This window comes from Etheostoma spectabile, chromosome 16 (genome assembly GCF_008692095.1).
Source record: "Etheostoma spectabile isolate EspeVRDwgs_2016 chromosome 16, UIUC_Espe_1.0, whole genome shotgun sequence".
NCBI classification, from domain to species: Eukaryota; Metazoa; Chordata; class Actinopteri; order Perciformes; family Percidae; genus Etheostoma; species Etheostoma spectabile.
The window spans coordinates 26,413,361-26,427,775 of record NC_045748.1 but is presented as its reverse complement, the minus strand read 5'-3'; the positions used below and the strand labels follow the sequence as shown (position 1 = coordinate 26,427,775).

Sequence of the window (14,415 nt, the reverse complement as noted above, 5' to 3'; positions counted from 1 at the left end):
GCCGAACGTCCTCATCGGACCGTCCCGCAAAAACAACGATCACGTTCCAGGACAAAGGTTTTATTATATCCGGTATCAATAATGGGTAAACACAGACACGGGGTCAGTGGGGGACATGTCTATGTCCATGTCGGTGACCTCCTTCCCACACACTTACAACATGTCCGAGTGGATTTGAACGCACCATTAATAGGTGATGTGCACATTACTCAGTCCTTCCAGAAAAATGTGCTTTCTTCCACAAAAAATGAGTTTTTTTGTGATTGTTGCAGGCAAAAAAATCCTTGATTATGCGGGACGTTTTCTTAAACAAATGCGATGGAATATGCGGGATATTTATGCAACTTTATGTGATGAAATTGCAGGTACTTGCAAAACCTGAACTAGAAGTAAATGCAACTTTTTTCAACTTTCTGTTGTGTGCACCGGCCGAACGTCCTCATTGGACCGTCCCGCAAAGGCAACGATCACGTTCCAGGACGAAGGTTTGATTATTATATCCAACATCAATAATGTGTAAACACAGACACGGGATAAGTGGTCGGTGACCTCCTTCCCCCACACTTACAACGTGTCTGAGTGGATTTGAACGCACCATTAGTAGGCGACGTGCACATTACTCAGTCTTTCCAGAAAAATGCGTTTGGAAGAGTTTTTCTTGTGATTGTTGCAAAAATCCTTGATTAAGCGGGACGTTTTCTTAAAAACTGAATGGAATATGCGGAATGTTTACGCAAATTTATGACATGAATTTGCGGGTAATTGCAAAAACTGAGGTTTTAATGAAATGATTATGTAATCACGTCATCTCATAACGTTCCCATCGCAAGTGTGACGTAAATGCAACTTTTTGGAGATTTGAACGCACCATTAGTAGGCGACGTGCACATTACTTAATCTTTCCAGAAAAGTGCGTTTGGAAGAGTTTTTCTTGTGATTGTTGCAAAAATCCTTGATTATGCGGGACGTTTTCCTAAAAAACGAGCTGAAATTGCGGGTACTTGCAAAAACGGCGGTTTGATGAAATTACAACTCCATTACGTTCCCATGGCAACAGGGGAAAATGGCTGCTCTTGTGCGAAGAAAATGCAACTTTTTTTTTCAACTTTCTGCTAAGATATATGTGACCTTTTGCGAGGAAAATGCAGGGATTATGACATCATGCAAGCCCGGCATTATTTTGACAAATTTCCATTTGACAGTTCAGTTTAGACACCAAAACGATTAAGAACAGAAACAAGTAAAGGTACATTTTGGGGGCATTTTTGGTCTTTATTTATAGATAATTATATACAGCTGAAGTCTATTCTACCTATTTTCTTTTTACCTTAGTAAGAACCAAATAATTTGCCGTGTAGAGAAAGGGTTTAGTTGTTAAAAAACAACCCACCCACAGTTGTTGATGCTTTGGCAAACCGGATGGTCATTAGTTTCAGTTTTCAGAGAATGACAGAAAACGGCCAAAAATGAATTTTACCTTCAAAACCGTGGCGAAACAATGAAGAAGACTAACAAATCTGCAAAGTCGGATGCCTGACCCTCCTCCCCTGCTCCTTATCGCCCCCTCGGCTAATGCCGATAGATATTAAGCACGATTATGGTGCCTTATACAGTATATTAGGTTTATTATTTGTTCAATAAAATAATGTTGAAAACAATCCCCTTTAATCCAAACCCCAATATTTTTCCTAACTACTAGAATTGTGGAGTGTGGTCTAGACCTACTCTATCCGTAAAGTGCCTCGAGAAAACTCTTATTATTAATTGACACTATGAATAAAATGGAATTGAATAGTAGCTGGCGACACATGACCAGCCGGCGGTCTCCTAGTCTCATAGGATCTCGAGTTGGGGTGCATACGTTTTCGTACTACGTCATAAAGACCTGTTCATGACAAGGCGTTGAGAAAAGAGACGTGGGTAACAAGTCCACTGTGTGAAATCATATACTTACAGGTAAGAAGGATATACTGCGTATGCATGTTTTGAGACCCCTGAATGGTTATTTTTACTTCTTTTGGGGAGTGGGTTGTCAATTGACAATTGAGGGGGAAAAATAATAGGGGGGGGGTGCATATTACCTGTATCCTAATAGAAAACTACAAAAACTACACCTATGCTCTCACAGACACAATTCAAACAATGCAAGGCCTAAATAGAAATTTCACATGTGCCTCTTATACTATAGTTTCCCTCCTTCTTTACTGAGGAACATTAGGTAACTCTTCATCAACAGCACAGTCCCTGACCCTCTCAGCCTTGTGTGTTCGTGCACATGCATGCTCATATTTACTCATATAGTTACAGTCATAGGTACTCTGTGTGTGTCTGTGTGTGTCTGTCGAGCGAGCTCGACACAGGCAGGTGGAGGTGGAGGATCGACAGGAGAGAAGCGAGGTGACAAGAGAGTAGAGGATGTTAGATAAATCACCGAGAGGAGAGAAATAGGAGAGGATGAGTGGGAGAAGAGAGGAGGAGGGGAGAGACAGAGATGGAAAAAAAGAAAGAAACGGGAGCGGAGAAAGGCAGCAGGAAAGCTGACACCTCAACACTTGTGCAGTACATCCTGTGCTCCGGGATTGACTGAGAGAAACAGACTGGAAGAGGCTGAAAAGATGGATCACTGCACAGCAAGACTGTACTGTATATAAAGATTAATCCTTTCCTCCTAATTACTCACACATTTATATTTATTGTTCAGTGCTTATGTTTATGTAAAAACCTTTACAGTAGGCACAGTCTGTAAATGCAGTATATGTATTGTGCAGAATTATTTGAATATGTAATCTAGCTTTCTAAAGATGCACCGTTAACGCTAATGCTGAGATGGTTTATTTGATTTCACATGGAGAAGAGTGACAGAGAAAATTGTTTGATTTGGGAGAATTATAGATGAAAAATAAGGAAAAAAGAACTACGGTGTCTGAAAGGTGATAGATAAACTGCTAGCTCCAGTGATAAAAAGTGGACACACACACACACACACACACACACACACACACACACACACACACACACACACACACACAGTACTGCCAGTGTTTTCCCATCTTCCCCTGCAGAGCAACCGGAGGTCAGGGCCTCGAAAGGGTTTGTTGTTGCTAACAGGCCGAGACCGCCAGCCCTAATCAGCCCTAACAACCCAACCGCTCGGCCGAGGTCCTCGCAGGAGGCAAGGTCGACACAGCTGTCGCCAGAAAATGAGTCCGTGGAAACAAAGAAACCACGGCGACGGCGGCAGCAGCAGCAGCAGCAGAGCCTCGCACTGATGAACAGCTTCAAAGCTGCTTCCTGTGTTTCCATAGACTGTAAGGTGACAAAGTTTTATCTCATCTTAAAAGAAATGGACGAGGCTTCCGGGCCTGATGGGTGAAGCCAGTGCAGAAGCGTCTCCACTGGGGGGGGGGGGGGGGGGGGGGGGGGGGGGGGGGTGGGGGGGGGGGGGGGGGGGGGGGATCGCGGTCCAGTGCAAAATGAATGGGAGTCTATGGAGCTACGCGGCTGAATGTGTCTCTTTCGCCTGATTGTCGTTAAGAGATCTCAGATTTGATCGTAGTTTTTGGAAGTTCTACATGGATCATTGGTCAAAAGCTGAATGAACGAGTAATTATGTCCATTCAATTTGTTACAGGTTGAGTCGTTGTTGCCAATAACACGCTAGCATTCGGCTAGTGAATGCTGATTGGTCAGTGAAGGACTGATAACGACCAGAGAATCCGCTCGATGGCATTCAAAACGGAGGCAGAATGCGGAGCATGATATTTGATACATATAAAACTTGTGTACCGACAGGGAGAGCCTAACCTGTCGGCTGTGATGTTTATGACGTCATAGCTAAAAGGTTAAAAAAAAAGCCTCAGAAGTGTTGAAAACAGGGACAAAAACGTAAGAAAAAGTTAAAAAAAAACATTGATAAAAAGCATCAACAAAAGTGATTTTTCAATTTTCAATTTCGATGGGAAGACAACACGAGGGCTAAGTACAAATGTTGAAGTACTTGTACTAGACTCGAGTCTTTTCTTTTTATGCCTCTACTTCCACTACTTTCAGAAAGAAATATTGTAGTTTTTACTCCACTACACATGTCTGACATCTAGTTACTTTACACATCCAGATTTCTGCACACAAAACTCATGTATGTTATAAAATATGATGTTTTATTATATAGGAAACTAGTCAAGAATATAATGTCCTACAATTCCAGCTGGGATGATTAGACCATAAACTCTTTAGATTCTTTACACTTTCTAAAATGGGAGGATGTTTCTGCATCAGATATTTCTACTTTTAATACTTAAGTATATTTATCTGATGATACTTACTTTTACTTAAGTAACATTTCCAACACAATAATTGTAATAGAGTGTTTTAACAGTGTGGTATTGGTAATTTTACTTAAGCAGAGGATTTGAATACTTCCTCCACCACTGGCTGTCACTTTTGTCAACAAGTGTTTATTCATTTTCAGAGAAAATAATCACACTACAACCAATAATACAGGTGCAAATCAGAACTGTCCCGATAAAGCTTACCTTCAATAAAATAAACCTGAAGATGACGGGGCTGTAACATGCAATATGTGACACAGTAGATCAACATAGTTCATCCTTAGGAATCACAGGCGGTCCAAAAGTTAACTCAACCCGAAGAGAAAAGCACTTCAAAGACAAACAGCCGTATACTGAATACTAAGATATTCTACTGATAGTAATACTCATATGTTGATGGTTGACATTCACGGAGAACATGCTTCCAATGCTCCCGCCCCCCCCCTCTCTAAGAACGCCATACGGACCCCGTACGGATCAGAGTCTGGTGGTGGACTGGGAGCTGGAGAGATGCCAGTTCACCTCCTGGGCACTGCCAAGGTGCTCTTGAGCAAGGCACCAAACCCCCAACTGCTCGGGGCTCCTTTCCATGGGCAGCCCCCCCCCCCCCCCACTCTGACATCTCTCCATTTAGTGCATGTGTAGGTACTGAGCGTGTGTGTGTGTGTTCAGGCCTGTGTGTAATGTGTGTAATAACAACAGAGTGGAAATTGTATTTCCCCTTGTGGGATTAATAATAATATTATTATTATTATTATTATTATTATTATTATTATTATTATTATACATTATAATACATTATTATTAGGTTTCTCTTCATGTTTTTTCATTCACTCCACACACACCTCTGTATATCTTTATTGTGTTTTTATATTTTTTCCACTTTTTTCCAAGTACTTACTTTTTCAGTATTATTTATGGTCACAGGTAAATATAATTTATATTATGGTTACTTACTTTTGCTATATTTTAATTACATATTCAACATAATCTTAACGTCACTTACTTACACTGCAATATTGTTTTTTGTACCATGGCAACCGCACTTTACAAAACCTTTATTAGACGCCGCTTTACATTCAGCCTACCCTCTGCTCATTGGCTGTTGTTTGCCTGTTTGTGTTTCTTTGTTTGTTTTGCTTTCATTGTAGAAAATGCTGCTGTAAGAAGGGAATTTCCCCGCTGTGGAATGAATAAAGTATCATCTAATCTAAATCTGAGTCTGACAGTCCTGTAAACCAGTCACTTTTACAGACAATGCGGCCATTGGTTTAAATTAAATCATTCAACGCTCAATTCCTGTAAGGATGTCTGCACATGAGAATGTTTCTCTTTAAATACACACGGGCCGTTAGATTCATACTCAACGAAAAGGCCAATGCACTTTTTTTTTTGTGAAATACGTCTAATATAATATTTCTGCTTGTCTCAAGTATAAGCCTTTTGGGTAATCTGATTGGACACACTTTGAAAAGGTCAGTGGGGAATGCGGTTAAAGGTAGAAAATCGGAGCTGAGTGCGACGCTCAGGGCGATGTTGCTGAGAGGTTCAGATCAGAGAGTCCTTCATCAGACCCGATGCTGCACAGCCTGCGTGGCACGAGCGTGTTCCCAGAACAGAGATGAAGCACACTGCACTCCGGTGGGAGATTTCTCTCCTGTTCTTGGACATTTTGAGTGAAGTATTAGAATCCATCAGCTGCCGTCACTCGAGTACATTCTGCACCAGAGTACTGAAACGTATATTTTTTTTTCCAGACTGACATAAAAAGATGAATTTCATATTTTCAGAAATGCTTGTTACTAACCGAGCTCTGGGGAGTCATTACCAGGAGTCCTTATGTCCTTTTCCCCCCAGCTTGTTTCCTTGGATCAGGGAGGCTCCAAAATCATGGTAGCAGCTGTCGCCATGGTCCCGCTACATGTCCTGCTTCGTCCTGCTACGTCCTGCTTCGTCCTGCTACATCCTGCTACGTCCTGCTGCGTCCTGCTACGTCCTGCTACGTCCTGCTACGTCCTGCTGGGCCTTATAATGCCCACAGTGCCCTGCTATGCCACAAACTACAACAAAGAACTACTACAAACTACTATTTTCTGTTATTGCCACTCTTCATTCTAACCCCAACCGGTCGTCAGACACCGCCTACCAAGAACCTGGGTCTGGGCCTGGGCCTGGGTCTGGGTCTGGGTCTGGGTCTGGACCTGGGTCTGGGTCTGACCGAGGTTTCTGCCTAAAAGGAAGTTTTTCCTCGCCACTGTCGTACTGTTGCTTGCTCTGGAGGAAACTAGAACTGTTGGGTCCTTGTAAATTCTGGAGTGTGGTCTAGACCTACTCTATCTGTAAAAGTGTCTCGAGATAACTCTTGTAATGAACTGATACTATAAATAAAACTGAATTGAAAATACGGATGACGGTTGTCGTTTCGATGCTTTTGCACCATGTTGCGAAAAGACAAAGCAAGTTGCCTTCCGGGATACCGTTCATACAGCGTATAAAAATAATGTTCTACAGAAAAAGTCAATGTGAATCTGTTATTTCCAACACCGTGTGGTTCTTCAGTGCCTCGTCCTCTGAACACCACAGGATGGCGCTACCACACAAGCAGCAGGGAGTGAGTTACACCGCCCCTCTAAACTGACGTTGTATCACAGCGACGAACGTTACCTCACATGCCGTTCACCGTTCAGGTCGCCACTTCAGGCCGACAGTGTTCCTAAAAGTCATTATATTATTTTGGGGTAAGCTGACCAGATTTCTCAGACAAAATCCAGGGACATTTTCAGCTCACCTCCCACCTGTTTTTATTCTTGTAAAACAAACGAGATCGTTGCAGTCGGCAGCAGAGAAACAAGCTACAATGGAAGTTAATAGGATAATTGTGCAGCTTGTATTTACGTTCATAAAAGTGCTCGTTTTGCTACTGACAGACTCAGATTAATATTCTTAGTGTCTAAAAACATTATGGAAAGGATTTCTAAGAAGGTCAACCTTTCCATTCAAGATTAAGGTCCTTTTTTAAAACGTAAAAGTCCGCGAAATTGCATTTGTTAAACCCACCAGACTCCATGTAAATAATCAGTAATTTTAGCATCGTAAAATACGGCTTTCTAAAAAATCCCTGAACACCGCTAGCTGTCTTGAGGCTACGTTTGGTCAGTGTTTTCTTTCTTTCATTCCAATATAGGGTCTGTCAGTCATAGTGAAAACCGGGGACATACCCGGGGACAGGTCACCAAAACCGGGGACTGTCCCCGGAAACCGGGGACGTCTGGTCAACATACAGTTAAGTCATATTATTTTTAATGATTGCCAACTGTACACAATGTTATTGACGTCGGATCTCGTTAGCATAGCGTTAGCTTTCTGGCTCGGAGCTGAGTTAAAGGGTTCTACGAGCTGAGCAGACTATACATATTTCCCGTTGCTAAGGGTGGGAAATTGTTTCTAAGGTCTGTTCTGTTCCCCGGAGCAGGGAACCATGTCCGCATTGCATGGGAACCTTATGGGATGGGAATGATTGTTCCAGGTTTTAGTCAAACCCTCAGACGTAACCAGCAAAACTGAGTTATTGTTTGGACAAACTTGATTGAAAAATGAAATTTGAAATATAAACTAAAGATTTAAAAAAAAAGAAGAAAAAAAAAGTAGTCTACAGTATATCCTCGAAGTTCCACTGCCATAAATTCCACCGGATGCATGCATTTTCACCGATGTCTGTTTCCTTCCGCTTTCTTTATGTTGGAATTCTACACTCTGTTCATTTTAGAGTCCGGTGGATTTCTGAGGACTCTGGTTACCTGGTCCTCAGATCTCTGCAGGGTAAATCCAGACAGCTAGCTAGACTATCTGTCCAATCTGAGGACTATGGTTACCTGGTCCTCAGGTCTCTGCAGGGTAAATCCAGACAGCTAGCTAGACTATCTGTCCAATCTGAGGACTATGGTTACCTGGTCCTCAGATCTCTGCAGGGTAAATCCAGACAGCTAGCTAGACTATCTGTCCAATCTGAGGACTATGGTTACCTGGTCCTCAGATCTCTGCAGGGTAAATCCAGACAGCTAGCTAGACTATCTGTCCAATCTGAGGACTATGGTTACCTGGTCCTCAGATCTCTGCAGGGTAAATCCAGACAGCTAGCTAGACTATCTGTCCAATCTGAGGACTATGGTTACCTGGTCCTCAGATCTCTGCAGGGTAAATCCAGACAGCTAGCTAGACTATCTGTCCAATCTGAGTATAATTTCAAATAACATATACTATATCATATAAAATACTATATTATCATAAAACACACTATAATATCATAAAACACACTATAAAATCCTATTGATAAGTACTATAAAAGTCACTTTTGTCATAGCATACAAAGCTTTAAAAACGTCATAAGGATGAACTGTTTCTGTGGATTTCCTTAGTGACGACCTGACGTATCGGACAGTGAGCCTGTCCTCAGTGGCGCTAATAATATGTTGGACTCACGTTAGAACTTTATTATTTTTGATAAAACCTTTTCCTGGACCCTGTGTGGAAGATCCCTGATTTAGTTGAAGATAAAGAGTTGTGTAATGTTTGTTTTTCTTTGACTTTTGGTTAGTTGTGTCAGTTAATTTTGTAATTATATCAAGTTGTATGTTGTGTAGTGTTATGTAACGTGATGTAATGTCTGAAGGTTTCATTTGAATGTGACACCTTGTAAAGAAATGCCCCATGTTCGTCACAGCCTCAGCGCCGCCTGTGAAAAACCCAGCGCCAGATCAACGGATACAAAATGCAAAGTGAAAGCCAGTCAGATCCACTCTTCCTCCACCCTGACAATGACAGATTGGTGCTGCTGTTCTCATGCTGCCTGTCTGCAGAATATGGGTTATTACCTTTCACTAATGCTACATCTGCTCCAAGCAGGCAGAGCTGCGGCATTCACGCTAAACTGGGACAATATTTTCAAAGAAAACATCAGGATTGAACAAAGTGGAAGTCAAAATGAATGAGCCGAAGTTTAGGTTAGTGAATTGTTTGCAGAGGACGCTTACAGTACAGAACGGGACAGTTAGGTTTAGGGAAAGATCCTGGGTGGGGTTACAAAATGTACGCTTCAGTGACACACAGCACAAGAACGGGACATGAACCCATGTCTCCTGGGTGAGTCTTGTATTGTTTGACTCATCCACCACGCAGACCTGCCTCCTTACGCAGATTTTATGTATTACTCGCTCTTAAAGGTCCCATGGCATGAAAATGTCACTTTGTGAGGTTTTTTAAGAACAATAGGAGTCCCCCCAGCCTGCCTATGGTCCCCCAGTGGCTAGAAATGTTGATAGGTGTAAACCGAGCCCTGGGTATCCTGTTCTGCCTTTGAGAAAATGAAAGCTCAGATGGACCGATCTGGGCTCTTGCTCCTTATGATGTCATAAGGGGCAATGTTGCCTCCCCTTTCTCTGCTTTGCCCGCCCAGAGAATTTGGCCCACCCATGAGAGAGAAAGAGACATCACGGCTTTCAAACGAGTAAAGTGGCAGCTGGTCAAGGCCCCCCCCCCAGTCTCCACCTTTTTCCAGCTTTTGGCACTTTTTTAAAAACCTGAGCTCGTTTAATAACAGGTTTTACACTTATTCTTGGACTTCATGGTCAACTAACCTCATTTAAATCAAATTATACGTAAGTTAGTTTTGTTAAAAAGGCAGAAATTATGAATTGTTTTGACTAATAGTTCAGATCTGAGGATGTTGAGTGGATCTCAGATGGGTAGATGTCAAAGTTTAGTCCGCATACTGTTTGGAAACCATTAAAAAAAAAAAGAATTCAAATACTATAAGATTAAATTAAACAATAGAAATATATATTTCTGATACAAAACACTTTGAAACGGGTCAGTTTGACCCGAGGACAACACAAGGGTTAAGGTCAGTCTTCCCCTTACCCCAGCGTGAGATCATCTATTTTCCATATACGCAGTTTTTGAGTGTTTTTCCTTGTGTTCCTGGTGTCCCTTGGTTTTGGAATACTGCCTATTTTTTTGGAGTTCCCTGTCGTTTCCTGCACTCGGTTGCCTGTAAGTTTTACTAGCGGTCTAATAAACCATTGAACTTTTACTTATCTGAGTCATGCATTTGTGGGTCTATTTCCCTGGTGTGCGTGACAGTAGCAGTGTAAATGTTGTTCATACACAACCAAAGCTTCACGCCTTTGAGAATGAGAACGAGATTTGTATAGAGAAACTATCTTATTATCACCTCAGAGAATGTTTCCCTCGCCACCGTTTTTGGCAGGAAGGACCTTTTTAAAAATACAGAAACTGACATTCTGGCTCAAAGAATTCATTCGTTTGTTCCCATCCAGAGAGTTTAGTGTCACATTGTCTAAATGCTGTTTCACTGGCTTTACAGCCCACCGGGGGAAGGATTACCGGGAAAAACAGAGAGATAAATACACACAGCAGTGTATCGCTTTATCCACCTACCATGTATTTAGTGAAGCTGGTTCCAGTCAGATCTCAGGGTGGACTGCCCTGCCTTCACCTTAAACCTGCTCCATGTTTGATGCAACTCAGTCTGTTTCTGAGACCTTTCACCCTGCTGACAACATCCAGAGGGAAACGCTGTGATTGATACTCACAGAAAAGACCCACTTCTCCCTTCCACTGACCCAAGCTAATAATATGATCTGGTTTAGTAAACCAAGGTCTAAACACAGGTTTGCAGGACTCCCTGCAAAAGGAGGAGGAAAAAGGGATTGTGAGAAAAGGTAATGTTAAAAGAATATTGTCTTTTGGATATAGAGCTCAACAGTGTGTTCTGGAAGTAAAAGTCCCATTCATTTTTACCATAAGGATTTTGATTATTATCCAAAAATGCCTAAACCAACAAGTTAGACTGGCAGTTATGAGATTGAGAAACAAAGTTTTTTTTTTTTTCTCCTAGAAGCTAGAAGTCTGTATTAAATTTGCATCACAATGTCATGAAGTAGTACTACACTACCCACAAGCCTAAGCGTAACAGCAACGTCTCTAATTGCTGTCACAACCCCCCCCCCCCCCATCCAATGTTAAACCCACAGTTACGCCCTTGGATAAAACAAATCAGGTGAGATAACATTGCATGTGTTGTGGAACAGAGCTAAGCTAACTAGTGAGATAATGAGGTGACGTGTATTGTGCGAGATGAGTAAGGTTTACTTAGGATTTTAACACAAAACTACTACGACCAACCTACATCAAACTTTCTTGACATGCAAAAGGATCTTTTAAACTGACAAATGCGTAATTCATGGCTCAATTGAAACGGGATCTAATGATATTTGGCCCCTTCCCATTTTATAACGTCCATAACTTTACCAAAAAAGGTCCCATGGGGTCCATCGGAAGGGGGACGAACTTTGCCTCTCCATAGCGAGCTGCAACCAGTGAAGTCTATGACGTTTTCTCTACACAATCTTGTACCATTGCCTTTTCTGACGTTTTTTAAATGTTCTTTTGCGCCGAATCCAATGTTTTCTGATAACATCCCATCATCGTCACATTCATCTCGTAGCTGGTTGCCTTGGTTCCCGGCTTAGAAGTCTTTATAGCGACATTTAATGAAACGTCAATGGAGATAATGAATAAGGAAAATCCCTTTTGGAACCAGATGAAAGATTAAGTCATTCGGCAAAGGGCCAAGTCAGTGCCCATCAGGGTCCGCAGACACACGGCTAGTCAGAAGGTAAGGACGTCCTACAAACACCTGAATTCACGCATTGCATGGGGGCTTTATGTAGCACACAATACAGTAAAAAATGGGACAAATTAATTTCCTTGTGGCAGAAGGAGAGCTCATCATGCTTCCCTGGCTGCTGAAGAGAAGCAGAGGGAGGGACGCCTTAATTGAACCACTTCATGCGCATCAGCAGTCGCCAAGGGAGGAAAAAGTAATGGAGACAGATCCTTTTGTCATTCTCACAGACCAAACAGAACTATATCTCTTTTCTGGCGACTGTGAACCATCACGAGGGACAGCGTTCCCTTCGAAAAGGCTGTCAAACTCCTCATGTCAAGATGAAAGCTCATCATGCCTTGGAAGAATAAAGTTAAAGTGGAGAAACAATCCTGTGAAATGGACTCCTTGCATGAACAGAGATGGTGAGACTTGGCGAGTGACACGGAGTCCAACGTTTTACTTCAGATGTCTGGATTTTAATTGGATGATTTGTCATGAAACAGAGAAATATGTGGTCCATAGAAGATGAATCATAAAGACTCTGAGGCTCCTCGGACTTTTACCAGTTTACATGAAATCGTCTCCACTCTGGACTGAGGTTTCAGGAAGACTCGTTTTCAGAAACTAGAGGAAATGTCTCAGTTTTTCAAATTAAAACCACGAACATGCAAACGGGGCCTACAGGTTCCCTCACTGATTGAATGCCTCCACAACTACTGATTAAATTACCATAAGCACAGAAACATACAGACATTGCCGCACCCTACATATAAGACAGACAGCAAAAAAAATAATATTTCAAGAAATAAGAATTAGGATAGAATACAAGAATATATAGGACAAAATACAAAGGAAAGAATGTAGCTACAACATACTTAAATAGTATTTATAAAGATGTAAGTAAATGTAAATGGACTTTATATAGCTTTTCTCCAGTTTTAACGACTACTCAAAGCACTTTCACATAGTACAGGAACCATTCACACGCATTCATACACAGTGGCCGAGGCTGCTGTACAAGGTGCCACCTGCTCATCAGATACACACTCACAAACATCTACACACCTAAAGCACCACGGGGGTTTAGTGTATTGCCCAAGGACACTTCAACATGGGACTGCAGGGCCAGGGATCGAAGTGAACCCCAGTCGCCCCAAGTAAGTATGAGTTGTGTTTAAGCAAGTTGCTCTACAGTGCAGGATTGTGATCTATACTAGTCTTATCTAAGACTCAGTGATGAAGTGTTAAAACGTATCGTAGGAATGAGGTGTTAATGAAATGCCCCCTTTCCTCTGGCGTTACCCTCAAACTGGGCATTTTTTGCCCCATAATGGTTAAGAAACTAACAATGACAATAATCTGTTTTTCATCTAACCACCAGTTTGTGTTGTGGTTTGGGGTTTTTGTTGAGATTATTTTTCCCTCTTTGCCCTCCTGATGTTAGTGTCTCAGTGTTCTCCCTGGTCTCCTGGTCTTGTGTTCTCCTCAGTGTCTGTGTGATCTGTTTCCTGTTCTATTTTGAAGTCTGTTTTTTTGTATTGTCTTGCTTCTAGACTTACTTCCTGTGTCTTCCTGCTCTTGTGAATACCTGATGTTTTCCACCTGGTTCCCTGCCCTCTTGTCACCTGCCTCTTGTTACCTCGTGTATATAATGTTTGTGCTTCCCTCGTCTCTTGTCAGATCATTCTGTCGTGTCCTAATGGTCGTGTCTACGTTCCTGTCTCGTTCCTGACGTTCCCTGTGAGTTTTTCCTGGTTATCCCTTGTGAGTTTTCCCATGTGGAGTTTACACCGTTTTTTTATCACCTTCCCCTGTGCCTGACTTTGGATTGTGGACTTTTTGTATTTCTCCTTTTGCTCCCTGTTTTTTGGTTGACTGTATCAATAAAGCCTTTTCTGAAGCTCCCTCCTGCCTGTTGCTCCTCTGCTTTTGGGTCCTTCTTCCTTCCCCATAACAAGATTGACTTTATTTGTATTGTGTTAGCTTATTTGACAGCGAATGTTCTCATATGTCGGTATATCTGTCTATTTGTGTACGGCCAGAGTTAGCCTCAGGCTAATAAAGTTAATTTTCATCTGTTGTCCCTGGCCAGATGTTGGAAAGAAGGAGGTTCTTGGCCTCTGGAGGCGGCTGGCGTGTCTACAGACATTTTATTCTGGATACATCTGGTACATTCCCCACATCACTGTACTGTTTAGAGTAAATAAAAGCTTTTCCTTTTCCAAGATGAAGGACAAATATGACAGCATTTCAGCCCAGTGGAGCTCAGGTTCATCCAGCTATTCACTCAGAAATATTGATCAGTCAGTTCATCCAAATATTCACCTATTTCCATCCCTGTGTCCTCACATTCACAATGTCCATCCATCCGCTCATCCAGTTTAATTGAAATCCATC

The 14,415-nt window shown here is 42.0% G+C and overlaps 1 protein-coding gene across 1 annotated transcript in view; it reads right to left on the bottom strand.

Annotated features, from left to right (window-relative positions):
* LOC116704602 (leucine-rich repeat and fibronectin type III domain-containing protein 1-like protein) overlaps positions 1-14,415 on the bottom strand; it is a 202,054-nt gene that overhangs the window by 73,338 nt on the left and 114,301 nt on the right. The gene's annotated exons all lie outside the window — the stretch shown is intronic.